This window comes from Cynara cardunculus (genome assembly GCF_001531365.2).
Source record: "Cynara cardunculus var. scolymus isolate 2C chromosome LG 3, CcrdV1, whole genome shotgun sequence".
Lineage (NCBI taxonomy): Eukaryota > Viridiplantae > Streptophyta > Magnoliopsida > Asterales > Asteraceae > Cynara > Cynara cardunculus.
Window position 1 is genome coordinate 35,939,881 of NC_037530.1, and position 14,613 is coordinate 35,954,493.

The following is a 14,613-nucleotide window of genomic DNA, read 5'->3' on the forward strand; positions in this document are numbered from 1 at the left end:
CTTTTGAGAGAGGAGGTAATGTGTAAAGTAGAATGTGTATGAACGTTCTGTAGAATGATGTTCAAGTCGTGGTAGAACTTTTCAAGTGTTTATACTTCTCTTAATTTGTTAACTACCATTCATGATTTGTTACTTTGTGTAATATATAGGCTTATTTGTTAAATCAAAATTTATTTATTTATTTATGGGATGCTTGAAATTGTTTGTTAGGGTTTCTTATTTGTTAATTTCAAGATTAAATGAAGTACATATTTTTCTAAACGCCGTTCTTAATTAGCTAGCTATAACAAGGGATTTGTAAAAACATATCTATTTGTATGTATTCTTAAGATTTTCTAACGTACTCTCATTAATATTACTAATTTCACATAAGTAATTCTAAGAAGAAAAAAATTTAAAAGACGTTTAGCCACTTAAGAAAATATCTAGCATTTTCTAAAAGAAACACCCAAGATTGGCATAATAGTTATTTAATAGCTTAATTTTGTAAATATACGTATATAATAATGAAAAGATATCAATATATTCGAGCACTAATAAGATGACAGTTATAAAACAAGTAGGATAAGTGTCAGCAAATGCTACATGGATCTAGATATAAAGATTAAAGACCTTGTTAATTATGTCCGAAGTGGATAAGCTCCTTTTATGAGGGTCTCGATCGATCAAGCTAAGCTTTTACGTAAATGCCTTTGCACTTTTCATGTCCTCATCTCCAAAAATAGTAAAAAGAGGGTGCACCTTCATATCATAGCATCAAAAGATTTGTATTGGAACGTGATGGAAGCACATAAAATAAAACACATGCTTTAGAAAATTTTATTATATTAATTGAATACCTTTGTCATTTATATTGCATTGTATTTTACCATCAAGTTCGAACTAAAATTCCTAAATAAAATATAGTCAAAAATGGAAAAGCCAAAAAAATCAATAAGAATTTACGGATGGAATATTTTTGGCTAAGGAATGAGAAATCCTTCTTTTGTTCCATGAATCCAATTTGCATTTCATCTGTGAAAAACCATCTTTTTCTCAACAACGTCTTTGTCAGTTGATCTAATAGTGTTCTTTTAAATAGGAACAAATTAAACAAATATTGATAACTCTCAACTAAAGTATTAAAATGGAAAGATCCATTAGATAATGACTTATTGCTTCTAACCAACGTTTATATACAGATGATAGATATCTAGGAGGAAATTTTGAGGGAGTAACCCCCCCCCCCCTTGACATCTCTTCATCTACAAATAATTCTCGATGTGAAAACATAGAGACAAAAGGTTATCTCTGAATAGGATAAAGAGTGGATCTGCAGGGTCTTAAATGAATTCCTTATTCGAAAAAGGCCTTGTTCTTCGGAAAATATATCTCGTGTTTGGTATTGCACGGTTCTACGTTGCAAGAACTCCGAATCATTCACTTGAAGCTCATCCTCTTCGTCATAAATGATCCGCTTGCCCCACAATGACCTCTTGATACAATCAAATCGAAAGCCCCAAGGACGCCATATTCTAGGGACAACATAAAAAAATTGTTCATGTACTTGCAGACATTTAAACGTAATTTATCCTAGTCTACAATCCAACTTTTGCAACTAGAGAATTCTCTCCATAGATTAAAAAAATGTTTTCATATTCATACTTAATTATTTCTCATTTATCTGATTTCATAAATTTTATCAAAAAATAAAACGTATTTTCTGACAAATTTTCTAGAAAGGTCTTATCTATGGATTGAATTTCTTTGCGATATCAAACACAGGGTTTTTGCCCCCAATGCTAAACAATTAAAGTGTCATGTAAAAAAACATATAAAACACAAATTTAAATAAAATTCTATTGTTCAAACATGGCATAAATATATAACTAAATAAACTATGTGGTTTATTCGGAACAGAGCAAATGAGGAATTTCTCATGCCGTTGCAACAATATAACTAGGTTTTTCTCATAACAATAATTTCACTACAAAAATGTTGGGTTCCCTTGCTGATCCGTCGCTGAAAGGGGTTTCCGTCGCTGATACTCCGTCGGTCAAACAGTCGTAGGTAATGCTATCAGCGACGGATCAGCAACGGAAATCAGCGACGGATTTGTGACGGACACTTTCAGAGACGGATCAGCGACGGATGTATTTAGCGACGGATCAGCGACTGATTTGCGAGGGAACTTTCAGCGACGGATATGCGAGGGAACTTTCAGCGACGGATTTGCGAGGGAACTTTCAGCGACGGATTTGCAAGGAAACTTTCAGCGACGGATTTGCGAGGGAACTTTCAGCGACAGATTTGCGAGGGAAATTCAAACACTTTCAGCGACGGATTTTCCCTCGCTAATCCGTCGCTAATTTGTAAAAAAAATAAAAAATAATTTTTTTAAAAATACATAAATCCTGTATTTATTTTTAAAAAACCTGAAAATAATAATATATAACAAACCAAATTTGTGAACAAAAGTAACCAATTCATACGATTTAAAATATGGATTCATACAATTTAAAATATTCAATTCATACAATTTAATCTTCGAATACATACAACCTAACTATCAGGATCTGGGGGAGGTGGGAAAACGTATCATGACTGCCGCATAAACGCAGCAAAATGCTTCGATAATGCGGCCTGTTGGGCTAATACAGCAGCTTGTCTGGCCTGTTCAGCTGCGTCTGACCTGTTCAGCGAGGGAATCTGACTTTTGCCAATTCCCTCGCTGATCCCTCGCTGATCTGCGAGGGATCAGCGAGGGATTTTGCCCAAGATTCCCTATTTTCTCATTTTTATGTGTTATATGTACATATTTTTATGTGTTATAAGCCCATTAAGGCCCAACTAAACCGAATAAAACCCATTAAGGCTCAAATAGAACCGAATAAAGCCTATTAAGGCCCAATAAAACCGAACAAAGCCCATTAAGGCCCAATAAAACCGAATAAAGCCCATTAAGGGCCAATAAAACCGAATAAATCTCATTTAGGCCCAATAAAATCCAATAAAGCCTAATAAAAAACCGACTCGACGAGTATATAAACATCAATCCAATCGTGGTTACAACCACTACACATCTATATATATCGTGCATACATGTGTATATATACATATAACAATTACAACATTGTGTAAACATATATATATATATATATATATATAACACGTGGCGACGGGTATATATATTTATAACACATGCATATATGTGCATATAATACAAATCGCGGTTAACAACCACAACATATGTATATATATATATATATACAAACAACACATACATACATACATACGACATCGACATATAAAAATATATACATATAACACATATACATACATACGTACGACATCGACATATATATATATATATATATATATATATACAAACAACACATATACATACATACATACTTATTTTCTTGAATTTTATGTGTTATATTTTTATATTTAGGTATCGTATATATATATTAGTTGTCTACCCGCGCAATGCGGCGGGGTATAAGTTTTACATAAATGTAAGCGAGAATACCGATTGACGATTACGACAGATACACACGTGATTGCCATAGCAAGACCAAACCAACTTGTGTCGATACTTGCACAACCAATCAATCAAATCCATTTGGTTGACATCTATTTGCCATTGAAACACAATAGCTAACCGGTACATGGGATGTTTTCTTTGAAAAAAATGCAAATAGCAAAATCATATCACAAAAAACAACAATTATAAATGGTTAGAGACTTTGAGCATTTGGATAAACGACCATTAAATACCTTAATCAGAACWTATAAATTAGGATCATAATTTACTCTTAGTATTGCTACCAGGTGCTATAATAGTAAATGTATATTCAACACTCTGTACAAACTCCAACTGATGTTATAATAGCACAACTGTCGCAAAGCAACCACACAAAAAAAAACTCAATCGGCAAATCATTACTCGTTAAGCGCTTACCGTGATAAGAGTCATCACCCTCACTTGTCGGGTAAGACTATTATCCTTGTCTCGTTCTTAAAGGGTAAAATTTTTGGTCCATACCATATCTATCTAGTAAGATAATATGACTTGAAAAGCTCTTACCCAAGTAAGTGTTTGGTAAAGGCCACAAAGAGAAAGCCTTCCATTTACCTTTAACATCGTACACAACTTCATCTTTATTGGTCACTGACACAATCTTAACCACTGAGGCCACCAGATTATCGGATCCTCTTGAAGACATTAAAATAATTAATAACCAGAAAATCCATCCAATGCACTTCAGAACTCCAACCTAAAATTTGTGAATAACAACATCAATATGAAATCTAGTGTGAAAAAGTATGACTACACCCTTTAATAGCTGTGAGTTAACACTTGCACCGACCTTCTTTCAGATGAACTCCTTAGGAACCTGCTATCTTAGCTCTCTCAGATCCAGCAAGGTCTACCATATGTAATTTCGCACATTTGTACTCCTCACCACCAAAATTATCGTTTGAANGTAGGAACAATGCAATTGGAATTCAATTTGATCTTTCAGTGTCTCAATCTTGTTAAATATTGTGTTCATAACTTGAGGGATCAGTCCTCTGTTGGAACCTTCTTTTGGAGCAGTACCCATGGTGTAAGTCTTGCCTGAACCCGTCTGCACGTGTTTATTTTGTGAAATGTCAACAAAAGAAAACAAAAAAAAAGTTGTGTTCTTACTGTAAAGTTTATATGAATAAAACTACCTGACCATACGCAATAACTGTACCGTTGTATCCTTGAAACAGATCATCTAACAGATGAGCAACACACTCGTCAAACATATTGCTTGATGGAGACCCTCCTCCTCCATATATATGATCAAATATAAAAAAATGTGAACCCATTAGCACCTGCACTTGTCAACCAAGCTTTTAAACCTTCAGTGGTGTCAAATTTTATGTGAACATTGGCCTTCTCTCAAAATATGGAACTTTTCTATTGATTATATTAATTTATGTAAAGTACCATATGTAAAGAGTGGGTAGTAGCAAGAAACATACACACATTAACTCATACARCCAAAAAAAWTCAAGACCGGGAGTAAAATTTCATTGACCTGAAGGTTTTTATAATAGAAGTGGTAACATGTTTTGGAGTTAAATTTATGATAGATGCATTTTGTTAAGTTGGTAGCTAGTTCAAAATGTTGGATTCCTTGAAAATTTAAGGTGATTGAACACATTAGCTTTCACTCATGTCCCATGGCCAATCTAATATAAGATGGGTAAATGCAATGCACCTACAATAGCTTCTTGAGACAAAATTATAACTCTTTAAGGTAACATTATACAGTCTATGTCCTTGATTTTCTTCCAGCAACATCATATCTTATATGTTCCTCCTTGTACACTCTAGAAGATCATCCCCAATAGTGTTAAGGAGACCAACCTATTACAGAAGATTAACACTAAAAATAACATTAAAAATCTGGATCTTACCTCGAGGTTAACAACTGTAGATTTAATCACGCCAGATTAATGAAAAGAAAAAGCATCTGGGTCTTGATTCATCATAGTTATAGAAGGTATAATATTCATGGATGTTTGTTAACCTATGCAAAATCTCGGACGTAATATCTACCAAAGATGGAGGAAAAGGGTACATTTTTAAACCAAAAAATGACAATGGTTCTGTCTCGAATCAAGATTCTTTGGATGTTTTCCTATCCATAAACCATCTATCTACCCTCCTGCTATTCTGAAACTACAACAGATGGAAGAATCGAATCAGGAGATTGAACATGTCAATGAAAAATAAAACAAAACAGAGAAACCATGGAAGAATCTAATCAGGAGATTGAAGATGTCAATGAGCATCAAATCAAGAGATTGTTATAAAAGCAAGATGAAATTGTTGGGGGAAAAATGTACACATAAAAGTGAATTGACAGTGAACCCTATAATGAATTACCAACAACAAAAATCAAATCAATATAATGAATTACCAACAATTTATCATCTTCCTCGAGAAACTTCATGAAGATTGTGATGAAACCCTAAGCAACCCAGTAACCCTGATTTGTACGGCAAGAATGTCTTCCTTCTCATCTCCTCCGCCACCGCCCTGTTCGTTGTGTAATGTATTTCATGTGCATATACCTTCCTCTTCATCCTCCGTGAAGACCCCCTACTGAACCATCGCCATCGTTGCTTCTAAAGCTTGAGTTCTTCACGTTCTGCTCTCCTTTTGTTATCATCGCGTATGTTTTCAATGGGTCGTTGCTCGTGGTGGCACTCCCCTCTGACGTGCTTCAGATAAGTTGAAGGAGATTTGTTGGGAAGAAGAATCCTTGGATGAAGCAACAATTTTGAATTTTGAATAGGCTGATCAGAAGCTGCAATTGCAATTGTTGTACACATGAATCTTTGGAAGAAAGCTTAATTTGGTTGAACAAAAGGAAAGAGAAGGCTGGACATGTCAATTTCAATGGTTTTAGGCGGTGGGTGCATCAAAGGTAGAGATGTGGGTTATTTGAATTTTGAATCTTATGATGAAAGTGGGTCTAAAGCAACTGGGTAGGAAGAAAGATGAATCGAAATAGTCTTCTTTGGTGGTAGGTAAGATGATGCCTTACAAACTTGTACCTAATGCATCACAATTTGAAATTAAGAGATTTTTAAAATCCATGCATTAAAGAGCAGTACCTAATGCTTTAAAGGTAGTACTTAAGACTTTGATGTAAATGCATATTAAGGTAGTATATATATATATATATATATATATGCATGTGTTATAAATATATATACCCGTTAGCCCGTGTTATATACATATATGTTTACACGACGTTGTATGTGTTATATGTGTATATACCCGTCGGTCAATTATATATACACATATATACATGTCTACTAGTTGCTAACCACGATTGGATGGATGCATATATGTTTAAACGTATGTGTATATGTGAACGTATATCATTTTCCCTCACGACGGGTATATATACTTATAACACATGCATATATCGCGGTTAGCAACCACAACACACACATATATATATATATATATATACACACACACACAAACAACACATGACATGCATACATACGATATCAACATATAAAAATATGTACATATAACACATAAAAATGAGAAAATAGGAAAAATAGAAAAATCTCTCGCTGATCCCTCGCAAATCAGCGAGGGATCAGCGAGGGAAATGACAAAAATTCACATTCCCTCGCTGATCCCTCGCTGATTTGCGAGGGATCAGCGAGGGATTCTGAATTTTTGTCATTTCCCTCGCTGATCCCTCGCTGATTTGCGAGGGATCAGCGAAGGATTTTTTAGAAGAAATTTCCCTCGCAAATTAGCGAGGGATCAGCGAGGGAAAGATTTTTTTGGTATTTCCTTCGCTGATCCCTCGCTGTTCAGCGATGTATCAGCGAAGGAAACTTTCCCTCGCAGATCAGCTAGGGATCAGCGAGGGAATGAGTTTTTTTGGCATTTCCCTCGCTGATATTCGTCGCTGATACTTGTTTTTCTAGTAGTAATCAAGATCAAGCTATAAATGCAATAGGTGATGGTGTTTAACCCTATCTTTGGGATTGAATGATGCAAGAATACAATGACTAGATGTTAAAGAAACAATCACATAAAAGTGAGAATGGTGTGTAAATATACACATACGAATGGATAAGATGTCTTAGAAAGCTTTTGTTGTAAAAATATGTATTGTTTATTATATTTTATCCTTAGACAGATTTTATCGCCTTTGGTATGCGAAAGGCTGAGCATTATTTTGCCAGCAAAAGTCAGGTGCCCCAATAATCGTTAAGGTGCTTTGTCTCCATTATTTATTTATTAGTTTTCGTCTTAAATTTAATATGCCCAAGTGGTTTTAAAAAATTTAGGTGGCATTTTTTTTAAAAGATGCTGAAGTTTGAAGTCTTATTTCACTTCTGATTAATAAGAGATGATGTTGAATTCTGAAATTTAAATCAATAAGACTGTTTGTTTTTGTAAACTGATTACTGTCTGAATTTGTTTAAATTGCCTATTTATCGATTAGAAAATTATGATGTTGAATTTATAGAATAATTTATACAATTTCACATATTTATTCATCATCATTATAAAATTTATATCTAAATTATATAATTAACATTCATTTAAACGAAAATATGTCATTAACGGTATTTAACAAAATTAAATCCTATTAAAATACACCAACTGAGAGATGTGAGGATCGATTTGGTAAGATCAATTGAGAGAAATGATCGATTAAGGTTAATCAAATGAGAAACGTCATTGCTAAAAGTGTCGAGAACAATAAGAAGCAAATAAGATGTTGGTTTACCTCTTACCAGATAAGAGGACAATAAAATATAAGTGCCTCTGGAAAATTGGAAAAAAACAAACACTTTGAATGATCGTACCTCTTAATGAATCAGACATAACAGGCTAATAAGAACTGTTTTTTCAAAAAACAAACAGGCCTTATTTTCCCTTTTTCAGATGTTATAGCTAATAGCTCCTTGCCATATATGAATATAGCTCTGAAAATTCCATTATATTGCAAGATCTTTGTTTCTCTTAATTATAAATTTCATCGGTCATTACTTTTAAGATTAAGTTGGATTTTTTTATCTTGTAAAAAGAAAAAAAAAAACTCTAAAATAAATTGAACTTTTTTTTTTGAAGTAATAGAATAAATATAGCTTGGAGTCCTTGGATGAGGGATTATAGGGGCATTTCTTCTAATATATTGCCTACATCCACAAAATAAACATTGATTACTGAGTGGATGATCCAATTTCTTAGTGAATGTATTCGCAACTCCCACCGTATAGTGGGTAACATGTATTTAAAAAAGGGTGTACGATTTCTCCAGCACTATTAGGTATTATTGCTTTCAATATGTTATTAGTTGTAGGCTAAAGTAACAAACATAATTGATTTTGTTGCTCAGCTTCTACCTTCTTATCAGTTCCTTGCGTTCTTCCTTAAACCGAAACAAGCAATGACAATAACCAAACAATCACAGTAAATAATAAGTAGAGACAAGGCAAAAGAGATTTATGAGGTTCTAATTAATCGGTTGCTTGCATCCACACTAGAAGAGAGAGCCATTTTGTATTAGGTTAAGAATCAACCTCTTTTTTCCCTTTACAAGATACATTCTTTCTATTTCACACATTTCTCACTTACCGCCCTCGGCTTCTGAACGAGCTTACATATACAAGAGGATGAACCATTTACCATGGGCAAAAGTCTTAGACTTTTTAACTAGATAGAAAATTCTCTCTACAAGAGGCTTGCTCACGCCTGAATTATATATAACAAAACATCTTCTATCTAGTATCTAGCACTTAAATTGAACAAACAAGGAGTAGTCCTTGAATTAGGCATGCAAAGTACATCTTCTGCTAAACACACTACTGTTCCGCATGACTTAATTTAATCACAATTATAGATCTTTTAGTATGTGTACTTTCATTAACCTATTACCTTTTATGGGATCTGAATGCAAAGTTGTGAAACTTAATTTTAAAGCACAACATCAAAATGTGAAAATGCATAGCAAGCTTGGGCGACTTTCGAACTTGGAAACCACCCAACCTGCTAGAAAACTCAACTTAGCCACTATGGTTTGCAATAAAGAGAGTCCCTGCGACTTCCCGACTTTAATCACCAAGGAAGTTTCCCCAAGTTCTGTTGACGGGTTTTCTAATGGCAATTCCAACATTTCTTTTGGGCATTCTCTTCTACATGTTCATCGATCCTCTCCAAATACATAATTTCTAAGCTATATTGGGGGGTGTGTGTTTGTGTGTGTGTATTTATATATATATATATATATATATATAGAGAGAGAGAGAGAGAGAGAGAGAGAGAAACGATCAAATGAAAACCACCCTCATACGTCGATTTCATTGTTTAATTTTATGAAATTTTTTCATGAAATTGTTTAATCTTGTGAAATTGTTTTATGTAATACTTTTTTTTGATGAATTTGTTTCATATATGGTTATGAAATTGTTTCATATGAAATTTTAATGAAACTGTTTCATGTATTTCTCTAAAATTAAAATAATGAAAATGATAATATCCATGATTAATACCCTTCACAATAAAAATGGTTAATCAACCTCTCATAATTACAAAAAAAATTGAACAAAATGATAAATTATGATTGGTTGAATGTGGTTTTTACGGTTTGTACAAATTGGGTGATTTTTATTTGAACGCTCCCCTCTCTCTCTATATATATATGTGTATATCGATTGTATCTTCGTTTCCAAGCATTGTACTCAATATTGATAGTAAACTTCTCAATGGTCTCCTACGTCCTTGGTTTTTCCCATTTTGGATTTTCCAGTATTGGTGTCGTCTCTTATCTCCTTTCGCTTTTCATTTTCTTACATAAGTGTGTTGGTATTTCAATTGATTGGTTTATTTGTTCATTGAAGTTTGATAAGTAATTCTCGTTTCTGCTTATATCGATACAGTTCCTACTTTGAATAAACGATTTTGTTGTTGATTTGGACGATCTTGTTTTGAGTTTTACAATAATAGTCATTCACAGTGATGTTGAGGAATGTGATATGAAACAAAGAGGCGGCGAAATCAGAACATAAGGAATCTTGGCAGATATACAATCATGGTATATCTGTGGACGCTAGTCAGTTTTTTAATTTGTCCTGACGTATGTTTTGGTTCCAGGGATCCAAGAGTAACATTTTGGGATATACCATGATTGTATAGTGTGATAATTCCGAAAATTCTTGTTTTTAGCATTCATATTACGTTAGATTCCAAAAATCCTTGTTTTACCGATGGATTGATCTAGTCCATAGCGAAACAATCTTCCCAAATACTAAACATATGAATGATTAGAAGTACAATATAATTAATATGCTTAGGTCATCACACTAGTTAATTGGCAATCAAATTAAATGTCGTATGAATATCTTTGCTTTGTATGGTGTGTCTCCCATTACCATGGTGTATATGTTATCTCTCCCCACTCACCTAAGTGCTGGGGATTATCATCTTAAGTAGCAAATGCTTTGGCTAATTGAAAGTGACAGATATCTTGCAGCATGGGATTTCAGAGATTATTTTAGATGACAGCAGTAGAATGCAAGAAGCTAGGAAGGAAAAACAACTTAAAGCAAAACTTTCGAACCCACTAGACTAAATAAAAGAAGTGAATTAAAATTGAATGGAAGGACTGTGCTGTTTTGAGGCATTCATTTTCGCTTGTTCCATCAACTAGTTAAGTGGGTGATGTCAACAACGTCATAGCAAGCTGCTTTTCAACCAATCATGCTTTCTTTCTCCCTTTTCATATGACAAAATATGGCTGAGATTTGTTCATCATCTAACTTTTACAATATGAGATAGGCATCTGCATCAGCAATTATCTAGGTTGGATTATTATTGAATCTTAACTGTTCGAGTAAGCTTAAATGAGCATCACAAAAAAAATCAAAACGGAATCCCTACCTTGTGCTTACCCCGATGGCTGTATAATACAATCACATTGAATCGATTATACATTTGATCCTTTTTTATATGTCATCAGCCTCAAAGAGTTGATGGCTTCTAGTTATATGCCAGATAGGCTGGAGCAAATAAGAGCATCTCCAATGGTAACACAGGATTTTTCGTCAAATACATAAAAATTGATGGAAAATTGGTGGTGCAAATAATAGAGCTTCTTTAACGGGTAACATCAAATGGAACACGAAAACGTAAGATTGAAGGTGTACTCCTTTTAATTATCTTCTTCAACTAGTGTAAGTAGATAGTGTTACATCAAATTTGATGTGCTAATATTTATCACACCAAATTTGATGTAAAATTTGATGCCCTCGTTAAAATTATTTGGGGTCAAATTTGGTATAAGATTTGATGTCTTCATTAGAGGAGGTCAAACAACTTGTTAAGATGTTAATGGGGCAATGAAGGAGGGATAAATGCACAGAAAACGTTCAAACTTCAGATATGTGAAAATATTTATTAAGGAAGAGATACAAAGCATACGACCAGTTAACAGCTTGACAGAAACAGTCTGCCCCAAATTTCATCATCTGGTATTCCAACATTTTTTCAAATTTTCATAATTCGTATTTTCACTGTATTATAATTAACACATCTAAGGGGTCGTTTACCTAAACACTTACCCGGTAAAATTCAACACTATCGTTTACTTATCGAGTAAAATTTGAGTCTACCAAAATGACATTTTATGTAATAATTTATCCGGTAAGCGCTAACCATGATAAGAGTCGTCGTCATCACTTATCGGGTAAGACTCTCGGTCCTTGCCTTTGCTCTTACGGGATAAGATTCTTGGTCTTTGTCATATTCATTCGGTAAGGTAATGTAACTTGATAAGCGCTTACTCATGTAAGCATTTGGTAAACGGCCCCTAAATTTTCATAATTCTTATTTTGACTGAACTTTTAGCAGTGCAGCATGATTCCCCCTTGTTGTGGTAGACCTCATAAAAAGAGAGTTCCCAGCCCTTTTTGTACATTATAATGTCTTTATGTTTAGATAAGCTTAGCAAAGCATTTCTTGATTTTTATGTTTGATTACGTACCCTGGGCACATCTTGATATATATATTATACAAGTTAATTTTATATGCTAATTAATAATGGTCATATTTTTATAAAATTATTATCTGATTAAATCTTCATTGTTTTTAAATAAATTATGTAATTGTGCAAGCACAAAAAAATGGATAAACAGTAATTATGTGTCCGCACAATTTTAAATTGCGTTGAGTATCAAATATAAAAGAAAAAGAAGTCTCCTGATATGCTCAATTGCTCATAATCCTTGCTTCCTATATAAAAGGATCAATTCTACCATCTCTTATACACCAATCACCAAGATTAACAAGAGAGAGAGGTTTGCATTTGTTAAAACAATAACTAATTTTTCTGCAACAGAGGAAGGAGAGATACACTTGTCTTTGTAACCAGTTAAGAACGATGACCCGAAACTTGTCTCATCTCACTCTAGCGTTTGGCCTTCTTGGTATATACTTCTTGTGTTGCTCTCTTTCCTTTGTGTTTCCGTCTCGTCCCCTTGTGTATTTGTGCTCTTATATATTGTTGGATTCTGCTGCTAATTAACATTTTGTTTTGTAATATTTCCAGGCAATTTCGTCTCCGTTATGGTATTTCTTGCACCAATGCAAGTCTTTTTATGTTTGTTCTAATTTTCTTTTATCCACTTTTCATGAAATCTTGTAGTTTAGCCTTGGATGAATAATAATTTTCTAACCCCAACTTTCGTATACAATTTAAAAAGAAATGCAGACGATGTTTATAAAAAGAAATCAACTGAAGGATTTCAGTCGGCATCTTATGTGGTGGGTTTGTTCAGTGCCATGCTTTGGATATATTGTGCATTGTTGAAGAGCAATGTCATGCCTCTCATCACCATTAACATCATTGAAACCTTGTACATAGGTTTTTTTCTCTTCTATGCACCAAAGAAGGCTAGGATACGTACAGATTAATCATTATTTTACATTGCAAACTGACAATCATTGTTATCATTAAAGAAGGGTTAAACTAACAAAAAGTAACTTGGTTATGCAGATGGAGAGTTTGAAGCTATTTGTATTGCTAATAGTTGTCGGGTTCGGATTGATTGTTGTCCTAATTCAGTTCCTTGCAAGTGGAGTTACTTGAGGGGTGATAGCTGGATGGATTTGCCTTGTGTTTCCTTTAAGTGTTTTTGTAGCTCCTTTGAGAGTTTTGGTAAGTATACATGGATAAAAAGCATAAACTTACCTGGTGACATTGCAAATATTTGCATTTGACGTTGTTATGTTTCCTAATATATATGATCCGTTTAAATATTTATTCACATTATTTTGCAGCGACAAGTGATTAGAACAAAAAGTGTAGAGTACATGCCAATTCTATTATCTCTACCACTCACCCTCGGTGCCGTCATGTGGTTCTTTTATGGTCTACTTCTTGGTGACTTCAATATCGCGGTATGAGAAAAGTTGCAATCTTTCATCAACTCATTTTTTAAAGTTATGCCCCTCTTGGTAATGATTTTTTACAACTTGCTTTATAGGTTCCAAATGTGCTTGGATTCTCCTTCGGCATAATTCAAATGATACCATATTTTATATACAAAAACAAGTCTCCAGTTAGCAATGAAAAAATATCCAATTTTGCAGCAAAAATCAACGAAATGGATGAGAAGAAACTTCCAGAAATAAAAGATCATAAAATCATCGATATCTTGAAGCTAGAGATCTCAATGTCTTGTGATATTCATCCAACGGTTGGGAAATTGGACTAAACAAGGACGTTGATTGCATGGATGTTCGATTTGAAATTTTGCCAAATCGCACCATTGAACTTAGCACATGAAATCATGTCAATTTATTCTCGATTACATAGAAAAACCTAAAGTTGACATGTTGGGTGATTGTGCGAACCAAAGCTCGCTTTCTTTATAATTATGTAATCTTCGCTTTGGGATTTTACTACATTTGTAATGTACGGCTTATTCTTCCCACACCCTCAATATGTGTAGTCTTTTTCATCAGTAAATATGTATTCTTTTGCAATGTTTTAAGTATAATAGACAAAAGTGGTTTTGTAGTGAAACTAATGTATATTATTTCCTAGG

General features: G+C 33.7%; 1 pseudogene; it reads left to right on the forward strand.

Annotated features, from left to right (window-relative positions):
• Positions 1–12,885: 12,885 nt before the first annotated feature.
• Positions 12,886–14,375, forward strand: LOC112509809 (annotated as a pseudogene).
• Positions 14,376–14,613: the final 238 nt, after the last annotated feature.